The following is an 11,046-nucleotide window of genomic DNA, read 5'->3' on the forward strand; positions in this document are numbered from 1 at the left end:
CACACACACACACACTATCACATCAAAGACGTTTATTAGCACACAACAGGCGAAACTGCCCCCAACCTCTCTTTTCTTCTCAAGAACATCTGCTTGGTGTTGTGGTTGTGTTGGGGGTGGTGCTGCTTGGCGAGAAACTGTGAAACTGTGAATGTTCTGTTGTCTAAACACCTTATGAACTCTATTTCCCATTAAATTAGCAAAGCACCCCAATTAAACTGTCTCATTCTTACATTTTGGAAAGTACTCCCAGAAGCCGAAGAGCCGTCTGCTGTTTAGGCAATTGCTAACTCGTCTTTTCCTATTGTTTTACCAGAGTGATGTTAACTGGCTAGAATACATCAAATTATTTGTGAAAATGTCAAAGACCAGCCCGTGATTTCCTCCCATCTTTTGTGTACAAAGTGTTGATGTGAGTACTGGTGTAAAATAAGGATGAAGTAAGACAGAAACTTTTCTAAGGCTTGCGTGAGATTACCAGCTGCTTATGTGCTCTTGGTTGAGCAATGTTGGACACTGTTTGGTGATGTGAAAGTATCAGTCAGAAAGTCCACTTCTCAGACACAACCACAAAAACAGGAAGAGCTGAGAGTGAAGTTGGACATCTGACTGTCCCTCTGTTCTACATTTAGCTCTTACGCCTATGTCAGGCTTCAGCAGGTCTGACTTAATTAATAAGCGACGTATTTTGTACAGTGCCTCTCCCACATTTTGTCAAGAGAGCTATTAAAAGACAGCCAGAAGAAATTTGTTACAAGCCATGTTGGGGATAGACGCGTAGAAGAAGAAGCTCACATTAGATGAGGCCACATCTATCACATAAAATCCCAATGAAAGACATTGACCTTTTTGATTCTTAACAATAACAAAAGGTAAAAATGCTTTATAAGACAGTGTCTTAGTTTGGTAAGGGTGCTAATGGTTCAAAAGAACACAGTCATGAGCACTGAGCTCTGATGAAGTTCTAGCTTTGTCTTTAAGCTTAAAGCAAAAGTGGATGCCTCTTTAAAGTCATCCGGCATCTGACAGCAAGATGGTGTCCTCTTTTACCCATCAGCCTATTCAAATATTAACAATCACCACAGTGGGAAGACTTCATCAACTGGACTGCCCCAAGAGTCACTCCCATGACCTGACCATAAAAGGGCACCACGTCTTTGTAACCCCAGCTGTGGCACCGTAATAAACTATGGTGAAGCATTGCACAGTAACATTTGGTCTTCAGCTCCTCTACCATGTCCCCATCCCCCGGCTGGGCTACCACAAGCGTTGGTCTGGGCAGAAGACCTCTAGACAATAGACTCTCTGTTCCCCCAAACACATACTAACACAGATAAAGTGACAATTCAGGCATGGCTCATTTAATGTTGCCCTTTTGTCCAGGCTTCGACCCCAAAGTAGGTGTCCCTCACGGACAATTTCATGTTCATGAAAGTATTCAAACCCTTTGAAATGTTATAACCACAAAGTTCAGTCTATTTTGTTGGGTTTTTATGCTATAGACCATCACAAAGTTGTGCATATTTTGAAGTGGAAGAAGTGATAAATGATTGTGCACTTTGTTGACCCTACCTCAGGCACTGGTGAGGTGCAAGTCTTTTGCACATCTAGAGACCGAAATATTTGCCTTTCTTCTTTGCAAAACTTGAAGCTCAGAGTGAACATCAATCAGAAAGGATTCCCCACAACATGAAGCACCCACCTCCATGTGGAGTGCCTGATGCTTTTTGTCCACTAATGACAAACCTCTGAGGCCTTTGATGAAAAGTTTTATTTATACTGACATTAAACTATATTCACATTAGCTGACTGCTAGAGGCCATCAATCACTCTTGATTTCATTTAGGGGTATCACAGTAAAGCGGTGTGACTGCAGATGCATTTGACACTTTCCAAAACTGACAAACAAGGGAAACGTTCAAAGGTTATGGATCCTTTAGCAATGCATGGCAAGATGAGGACAGATGCACACATAACCAAGCAAAGGCGCATCAGGAGCAAAATTGTGTAAAGTACCGTTTCTCTTTTCACACCGTTACTCTTCCGAGTTCAGTCTAACAAGTAAATACACACACCTACACCTCTGATAACCACAGAACATAAAAAGCCATAACATTTCCTTCCCCTTAACAGCACAGTAGCAAATGATGCTCAACAATCACCCACACACTTTGCAAAAAATATGCCGATGCACATCCCTGCCCTGCCATGATTCACTTTCACACTGTGCGGACAGAAAAAGTCACTCTGCCGCTGAAACAATATCAAACACAATGCGACCCTGAATGCATATGCACACAGATATATGTAAGTCAGGGCACACAGAGTCTCACTGCCAGCAGGCTAGTGGGAGATGTTAGTCAAAAGGGGAGGGCGTGAGGACACGCTAGATGTGTGTGTGTGTGTGTGTGTTGGGGGTCTTTGTGAGCGAGCGAGGTAGGAGGAGAGGGGTAGAGGGAGGGGGACACAGTGTTCTATTTCTCATAGAGCAGCAGCTGCCGTCTTTAGTGCGGAGACAGAGAGCGGGAGAGGGAGGGCTGCGTGGCGTGAGGCAGTGCGTGCTCACGATGTTTAGGTGAATCTACAGCCTTCTGCCTCACAACCGTAAAGCAGCCTCACTGAGTGCATGCACGGCGGCAACACGGACACCTCTTCCTCCTCCTGCTTTCCGTTTCTCTCTCTCTCTCTCTCTCTCTCTCTCTCTCTCTCTCTCTCTCTCTCTCCTTGTTTCACCCGGCTGCCGGCGTCTTTACGTCTGTTTGTTTCCGTCCTCCTCTTTTGTTTTTCTCTCCTTCATCCGTCTCGGCCAGGAAAGAAGGAAGGAGCATCGGAGTTGAGAGGCATATCGTCCTGCATGCCCAGCCGGTAAGCTGTAACATCTTTACTTCTCAGCGCTGGTAGAAAGAGCGGAGCTGGATAGTCCCACCCTGCAGCATCAGTATCAGGGAGAGGATGCTGAGAGATGCGGGTCATGATGGGGGGGAGGTGGAGGCGGCAGGTGAACGCTGGGTATAGCTTCCGCTTGGATGGTGGGTAGATGGAAGTATAGGTATCGAATGTAAACCTCACAGTGCTGGTCAATCTTTTTTTTTTTTTTTTACTGCATTTCCCAGGTGGGCCAGGGTGGTCACAAACTCACACACATCTGCCCACTTAGCAAACGTCTATACATTAAACCAACAAGGCAAACATGAAGTTTCTGTGGATTTTTTTCCTCCCCAGTAACGTAGGACATACCAAGAACCACCGCAGCACATGTTACATAAAAATGAGACACATTGGTCAGGCATGTCAGCCGCCCACCCCTCACCTTTTCAGCTTCATCACGTCTCGTGCTTCATACCGAGAGTTAGCTGGATCGGCAAACAACCTAGCTAAAAGCAACATAGCCCCAACGCCAAACGCCGAACAGCGTCCAGAAGGGAAAACAGGAGGGGGAAAGAGAGAGGTGAGCTGGAGACAGGGGGAGAAAAAAACTGAATGGAGGAGACAAATGAATGAGAGCGATGGCTTTCCAGAAGAGTTTTGTTCTGGCAATTGTGGGAAAGACAAAAAAAATAATTAAATAGGTAAAGAGAGGGTGGAAAAAAGCTCGCGAGCCGCCTTGTGACTCTGCAGGTCTTTGTGTGTGAAGGAGCCGAGAGAAGCTACGGATGAAGGATGAAGAGCAAACTAAGAGGAAGAAGAGGTGCTGAAGAATCTTTATATAGCTGTGACATGCCTTGTATCGTGATAAATTGAATAGTATATACAATTAGTAGTATAACCTATAATGATAGTAATAATAATATTAAATTAATGAGTTAAAGTGTGTTGACAATAAGCATAAAAATGTAGAAAAGTAATGCAAGTATTTTATAGACGGAAAGGGAAAGGAAGTAATCAGCTTGTAATTGAAAGTTCAGATTTCAGATCTGTGTCTGGAACTCTGGTAATCTACATGCTGGTTTTATATATATATATTGATATTTACTGATGTGTGTCTACACCACTACAGCTATCTTTAAATAAAGCGCACCAGTCTTTGAATCATGTGTGACTGCCTATAGGTTTTTTTTTTATTCCCCCTCAGCTGCTGCTATGGTATTTACTCCGCTGTTGCTAGGACACTCCCTTTGAACATCTTAACCAAGGCTTTCCATTGGCCCGCTGCAGTGATGCAAGATTCCCTCACCCCAAATCTGTCCTGAGCGCCCATAGAAACATGCCCGTCTGCGTTTCCTCCTCGCTCCTTTCTTCGCTGTCACTCTTTTGTCTCACGCCCTCCCCTCCTCTCCTCCCTTCCTCCTTCGCTCTCCTTTTTTCCCTCTCTCTCCTCCAGTCCATTCCCCCCTACTCTTCTCACCTCTCCGTTATTGCCCCCCCAATATATAATTAATTCTCGCTTTCTGTAATCCTCGGCTCGCATCGGTCTTGATGAACTCTGTGCTCTGTCACTTTTCTTCCCCTCATAAAGTCTAATTGCCCGCTGCTAAATCGCATCAGCAGCATGTGGGAATGCACAATCATTCTCTCCTGCTGTCTTCGCGGAGGATTGCTGGTTTTGTGCGGCCCACAATGCCCCACTTCCTGCATCCATATGGGGTGAGTGAGGCATCTGATTAGCCCTTCTTACCATGAGTCAGGAGGAAAAGGTTTGAGAGAGCAGAAGACGGGGATGGGGGTTGGTGTGTCACAGTGGAGGAAGCTCCGGTTTCAATCACTAACTTGTATGGATTTCGTTAGAATCATTGAGTGAGAGACCAGCTCTAGAGTCATTGATAAATGTGAAGTGGAAGGAGAATGAAACATGGTTTTCTTGCTTTTAGAAAGGAAACCACAGAAAAGTGGCTCAAGCTCAGGCAGATTGGAAGAAGGTTGTTTGTCACTTTCACTTTCCAAGGGGTTAGGGTTAGACAGCTCACCATGTCTCTGGTTGTATGGTTAGGGTTGTTGTGCTGTCTGTTGTCAACTTCCCACAGGATGATGCTCCCACCACCATGCTCCAGTATGTACGTCTTAATTGGCATATAGGCCAGGTGTCGTGTTTTCTAGCTCTTCCACATGTTTGCTGTGTTGCTTTTTATTAGCTTGAGGGAAACCAGTGAGCTGTGGGTGGATTTTCAGTGAACGGGTTTTCTTCAAGGATTCACCTGTATTAAGCTCCAACCATTACAATTAGATTACATCTGAAGTCAAATGGTTGCGCATAGTTTTTTTTTTAATTAGTATCAAAATAAAAGGAGTATGCCACAAATTTCAGATTTTTATTTGTAAAAATTTGTTGAAAGCCTTAAATAGTTTTCCTTCCAATTCACGATAGTGCTTCATTGCGTTGGTCAGTCATAGCAATCCCAATAAAATACATTGATAACTGAATAGACCAGAACAAAGAGAACAAAAAAAGACTGCTCAGTTATTATAAATAAAAATATCAGACTCACAAACCAGGGAATGTGCAATGGAGTCTTATCACTTTTCCAAAATGCACATCGTTTGTATCTGTGTTAAACACTGTAAAATGTGAAAAATAAAATGCAGGCAGTATGAATACTTTTGAAAGGCCCCCCTGGTGCACGTCATGCTGTAGGGAACAGAGGATTGGTCTGTCTGAGGTTAGGTCTTCAGATGTGTTGTCTAGATCAGGTAAAATGATGCAAAATCATTTCGACTGTTTACCAAGCGAGGCACGGTGGAGGCTGTCGATGAAAACATGCGCTGCCAAATCCAGCTGTGACTACTCATGCTTGAAATCTATTGAGTCCTCCACTTTTACCAATCATTTAAATACAAGAAGTCTGAAACATCAAACATGTCTGGCCACACAGCTGCTAATAGATCGTTTTATTTCCAACTTTCAAAACTGGTTGTTAAATTTCCTCCAACATACTAAAACTATGGGATAAACTGTTGTTTTCTCATCAGTGCATAAAGGAAAGTGCAGAAGAAGAGATTTTTTTTCCCCTTTTGATGCACGCTCCATGTTTTGTGCTACTCCTTCAGTGAAATACGGCACCCTGTCCATATGTCAGTTGGAAACATCTGTCATTCGGGGCTTTTCCGCACGAGCTAGATCAGTTACAGAGCCTGAAATAATACCAGAACCCGAAATGTGATCCGCCTGCACCTGGTAATCGTGTGCGCGTGAGTGTGTGTTTTTAATCCAGTGTTGTCAGGATTTAGGGATTACGTCCTCAGAGTGTGATGATCCCGTTAAAGGGGCCACAGGCTGGAGCGCAGCAAGAACCACAAATAGAAAGCCGGAGACTTAATTTGCCGCAGAACAGGATAGTAAAATGTTTAATACATGCAGCTAAAGTAACGGGGTTGGAAAGAAACATCGACTCACATGCGAACTTTTATAGACAACACTCTCGTCTTTACAAATATGTTCATTCGGTTTCAGGATGAAGGTTAATAGTGAAGTGATCGATTCAGTTGGAAACGACTCCAGAGTCAATCTGACAGAAGCAGGTTAATTCATGTAGCTCAGAGGCTGAATGAGGAAGAAAACAAACACGCTAATCTCAGTTTAATAATAATTGATGCTTGGTAAGAAGTCTGTTAATGACAAATTTTCTCTCCAGAGGAAGCCAGCACCAAGGCATTATTATGACTGAGCTGATAATCGTTGGAATGTATTTAGAGGGATTTACTCGTTTAAGAGAACTTGAAATATCAATCTCACTGTCCTGTCATCTGCTCAATATATACAGCATTTAATACATGCGTGTAAATTAAACGATAAAGCCTTTTAAAGATCCTTGCAATAAAGAAACTCATGTAGTTTGTTCTGTTCTACACGAGACAAATAAAACAGAAAAAAAAAACATTGAGCCGCTTTCTAACACAAAATTTAATCGGTTTGTTCTCATTTTATTTTAAAGATAATAGTACGTGACGGAAGGAGATATTATTTCTCTGTGAGATAGTGTCAAAGTAGATTACATAATGCATCAAAACACAACATCGCTTTACAATAAAATCGTAAATCTTAACAGCTGTTTGTCATTTCAACAGCTTGAGGCAGGAGGCTTTGTAGGAGTCTGTTGTTTCTGCTTTAAATATTGCAGCACTGTTTGTCAGATGGGAACAGTTCATAAAGTTCATGGAAAGGCTGTGAGGAGCCTCTGACGACGTCCAGAGTCCTGTTCCTGTAGGCAATATAAAGCACATCCTGGAAGAGATGCTGCAGCGACACTTTCAGCTCCGGTCACTATTCTCTGCACGGCCCTGTTTCATTTACGTTCATGCGGCTGATGCTTTCTTGCAGCTCCAGCTGTTGGCCTGAATTAAAATGTTACTTCTGAAATAACTTAAGATTAAATTCAGACCCATATTTATTGAAACCTCGGGAGCTTTGTTCAGTTTTCGTAAACTACAACCACCAGTTTTAACATTAAAGCTATATTTGCAAGTTGAAAAACCAGAGAGATGCTTCAGTTGCTATGACGGCTTACAGGTCCATAAAATTATTTTTCTGAATGTGTACAGTGTAGCCTACTCTGTGCACTGCTGCTTTTACGAGATGCCACTGCCAGAAGTGCCAGTAAATACTTTATTGAAACTTTGTGTGGAAGCCATTTTGGTTCCAGAAGTTGACTTTTTAACGCCAGACTTACAACTGCAGGAGGCCATCTTTTTATATTTCCAATGTGTAACTAGATAAAGTTTGACTTCCCAATACAAACAGAACAAGCTATTTTACTCTGCATCAAAGGTCAAGTGGTCTTGGGAGCCTCCTGCTGGCCTGGAGGTCTGAAACAGTGGCTCAATTTACTTACTGTATGTACTTTATGTACTTATGAAGTGTGCGTTATGAACTTAACGACAATAACTGATAATACATTTTCATATTGGATATTCTTAACAGGAAATTTCACTAATTTGCATTTGAGTTTACAATACAGAAATAGTAATGCTAACAATGAAAAATGTTTCGATGAGTGTTTGGCAAAATCCATCTTGTAGAAGTAGCGTTTTTGTTGTTGAAGGGAAGGATAAAGATCAATGCAAATAAAATGAAGAACTCCACTTCATATGTTTTAATACTTTACAACCAGAATGATTTAACAGACCAAATAATTTGCGTACTTTCTCTGGTTTGAAGAGAAAAAGTTATAAAGGAATGAAGGAATTTAAGAGAGATCTTTGAACCTACTTGATTCTGAGAGAACTGAAAGTTTCAAGATGTGATAAATGATTGTGTTCACCTCTGAATGGAACAGGCTAAAGTGGATCCATTCCAGCCTGTAACCAAACTTAACTTAAACAACAAAACTTTCTCTTTAGTATTGAATGAAAGCAGAAGTGGACAAATTTCTGAGAGTAATCAGTTTACCTCAGATCTGCCCTTGCGAGACTTCCGACAGCGTTGTGGCCTGCAACTTGTCGATGAGATCAATCTCTGTTTACCAACGTCAACAGATAGTCTGAATGTTCACCCTCTGGACATATTTGAGATCGATGCCACCAGGTCTAGGGAAGCTGGAGCTGATGGGACCAAGTGGGAGGCTGAAGTGAGGAGGGTGGGAGGAGAGAGGACCGTTTATTGTTCTGCTGCTATATTTCAGGGAGTGAGAGGGAAAAATCATCTCTGTGTCTACAGCGGGGGAAACAAGTATTTGAACTTACATGGCAGCCTCATTTTGATGTGAAGAGACAGAATATCAAATAAATATCCACAAGGAATTTGTTATATAAACGTTGTAAACTGATTTGCATGTCTACAAGCGAAAGACATACTTGTTCCTCTACACTGCAGTAGAAAATCTGACGCACAAGACTGGATAAGCAGTCATTTGACATATAAATCTATCAGCTACCAAACACACCTGTCCATAGATTCATGTTCTTTCCCAATCTAACCACTAAAATGTGTACGACCCAAAAGTGGCCAAAGAACCGCAGGGCCAGGATCGTACCTCTGTCAGAGGCTGGAGGGGTCTGCAATCTGCTACATGCTAAGTGTGTTTATTTGGAACTAGGTGAAATGACAGTCAATGGCCCTCAGTCTGAAGATCCATGCAGGATGTGGTCTTTGTGAGGATGATCAACAGAAATATGAGGAATCAGGTTTGAAAGCAGTACTGACTACTGTCACCAAGAACCTTTTAGCGCAGCGTGCTCTGCTGAATTTAAATCTTGGACCTTCCTTACATTCTTGAGGAAAAATTCTGTGATCAGATGAGACTGAGGTCACTGACGTTAGCTTGACCCATTTGATTTGGAGGAAGGGAAAGGCTGATGAATATGACTGGAACTATCATGCTTTGGGGCTAATGCACGGTAGCATCTACTGCAAACTCTGCAAGAGAACAGGAGCTTTCTTTCCTCCGTCAGAACGCCAAGGATCACCCAAAACATGTCACCAAGACAACAAAAAGGCTAAAGAAGAAGACCTCTGTGCTTCTGAAAATCTGTGAAGGAATTTTCACTTTGGGTTGCAGAGATGCAGCAAAGAACCCTGAAGGATTTCTGTAAGGTCCGGTGGGCCAGAATCCCTCCTGAGCTAAAAACAAACCTGGTGACCAGCCCCGTCCAGTTGACCCTGTGTGCATTCTTCCACCACAATTGATGAAAAGGTTCGGACCTCAAGGTTTGACCATGGAGGTACCGATTTGCAGCTTGCCATCTCAAAATTACTTCAGTCTTGTCAATTGAAAATGGTAGTTGAGATCTTGCTGTTGACATAAATCCACGTGCCAGGCAACGAATGCAGTCTGCTGCCAATCAAGCCTCTTGCGCCCAATACCTGACTGGGTCAGGCCAGTACCACTCCTGATGTGGATCCAGAAAACAGCGAAGTTCTCCAAATGGAGACAAATCTGACTGGCGAAGAACCGGTTAACGACTCAAGTCCCTTAAATTGTTGATGTAAAATCTGAGATCAGATTAAATTTCTTCTTTTTTGCTTGACTAAGGCAAAAATCTGCAGTCATTTTCTATTTATAGTGCAGCAAATTGGGTTTATAGTTCAGTAAGCAACAGCTGAAATATCTCAAGATTGCATCACAGCAGAAATACTCGTTATTCCTCATCCGACGCAGGTTTGCAGAATCATATTTTAGAACCACACAGGCTGTCTGATTTCCAGATTTTTCGTCTTTATACAGTAGACTACGGCAGTCTGAAACCGAAACCCTGCATTCATGTTCTATATTTGTTTGGTCAAATGGACTTTTACCTGGAGTCATTAAATCTGATGTCATAAATGAGCTGTTTTAGTCTTTTCATCATTGTAAGTCGTGCACAAGTTTTCAGTCACCTTATGGAAGCTCATTAGTGGCAGAACAGAAAGTATGACAGGCGTAGCATAGTACTGCGGTATCAGTTCTCCTTACAGCTTTTTTAAATCAGTACCTCTGTGAGTGTCAGTGTGTGTGTGTGTGTGTGTGTGTGTGTGTGTGTGTGTGTGTGTGTGTGTGTGTGTGTGTGTGTGAGAAAGTGGCTTTGGAACCCATTTCCTTAATGGTTCAACTCTATGAAGTTAAAACAGCAGGGAGTGTTTGTGTGTTTGCTCCTGTGTTCATGCCAGATCCTAGCATACCATGGACACACCAGGATGCTGGCAGCCCCGGTTTTATTTCATGTTTGATCAGGCTTGTGAGACAATACGAACACTGTTTTTTTTTTATGTTTGTCCCCCCCTCCCACCCCCAAATCAATAGGTTCTCATCTAGTTAGCTCCCACTGCTATTTGTCATCAAAACAACAACAAAAATAGAAGCCACACACACAACAGGGATAGAAAATATCCCATTAGACAGGAATAAACCTGAAAAACGGCCAAGATCTCACGCTTTCACACCAGGGATTGACCGCATCCATTTTTAGTCCACTCTCTTCCTGCTCCATCAATCCCACCCCCCACTGCCCCGCCGCCCCGTCAGCTCTGCCTTGCGTTGAAGCCAATTTCCGGCGTTTGAAGGTGCTGCTGCTGCTATTCTTCTCCTCCCAGCGGAGCGGGGAAGAGCGTAGCGCTGCATCGTCTGCCATGTGAGATGCGCTGCAGCACTCTGTGATGGAGCATCGCCTCTGTCAAGGACGGGCCCAGTCGCTCCAGCG

This window comes from Poecilia latipinna, unplaced genomic scaffold, assembly GCF_001443285.1.
Source record: "Poecilia latipinna isolate Pla-1442-1.1 unplaced genomic scaffold, P_latipinna-1.0 Scaffold1174, whole genome shotgun sequence".
Lineage (NCBI taxonomy): Eukaryota > Metazoa > Chordata > Actinopteri > Cyprinodontiformes > Poeciliidae > Poecilia > Poecilia latipinna.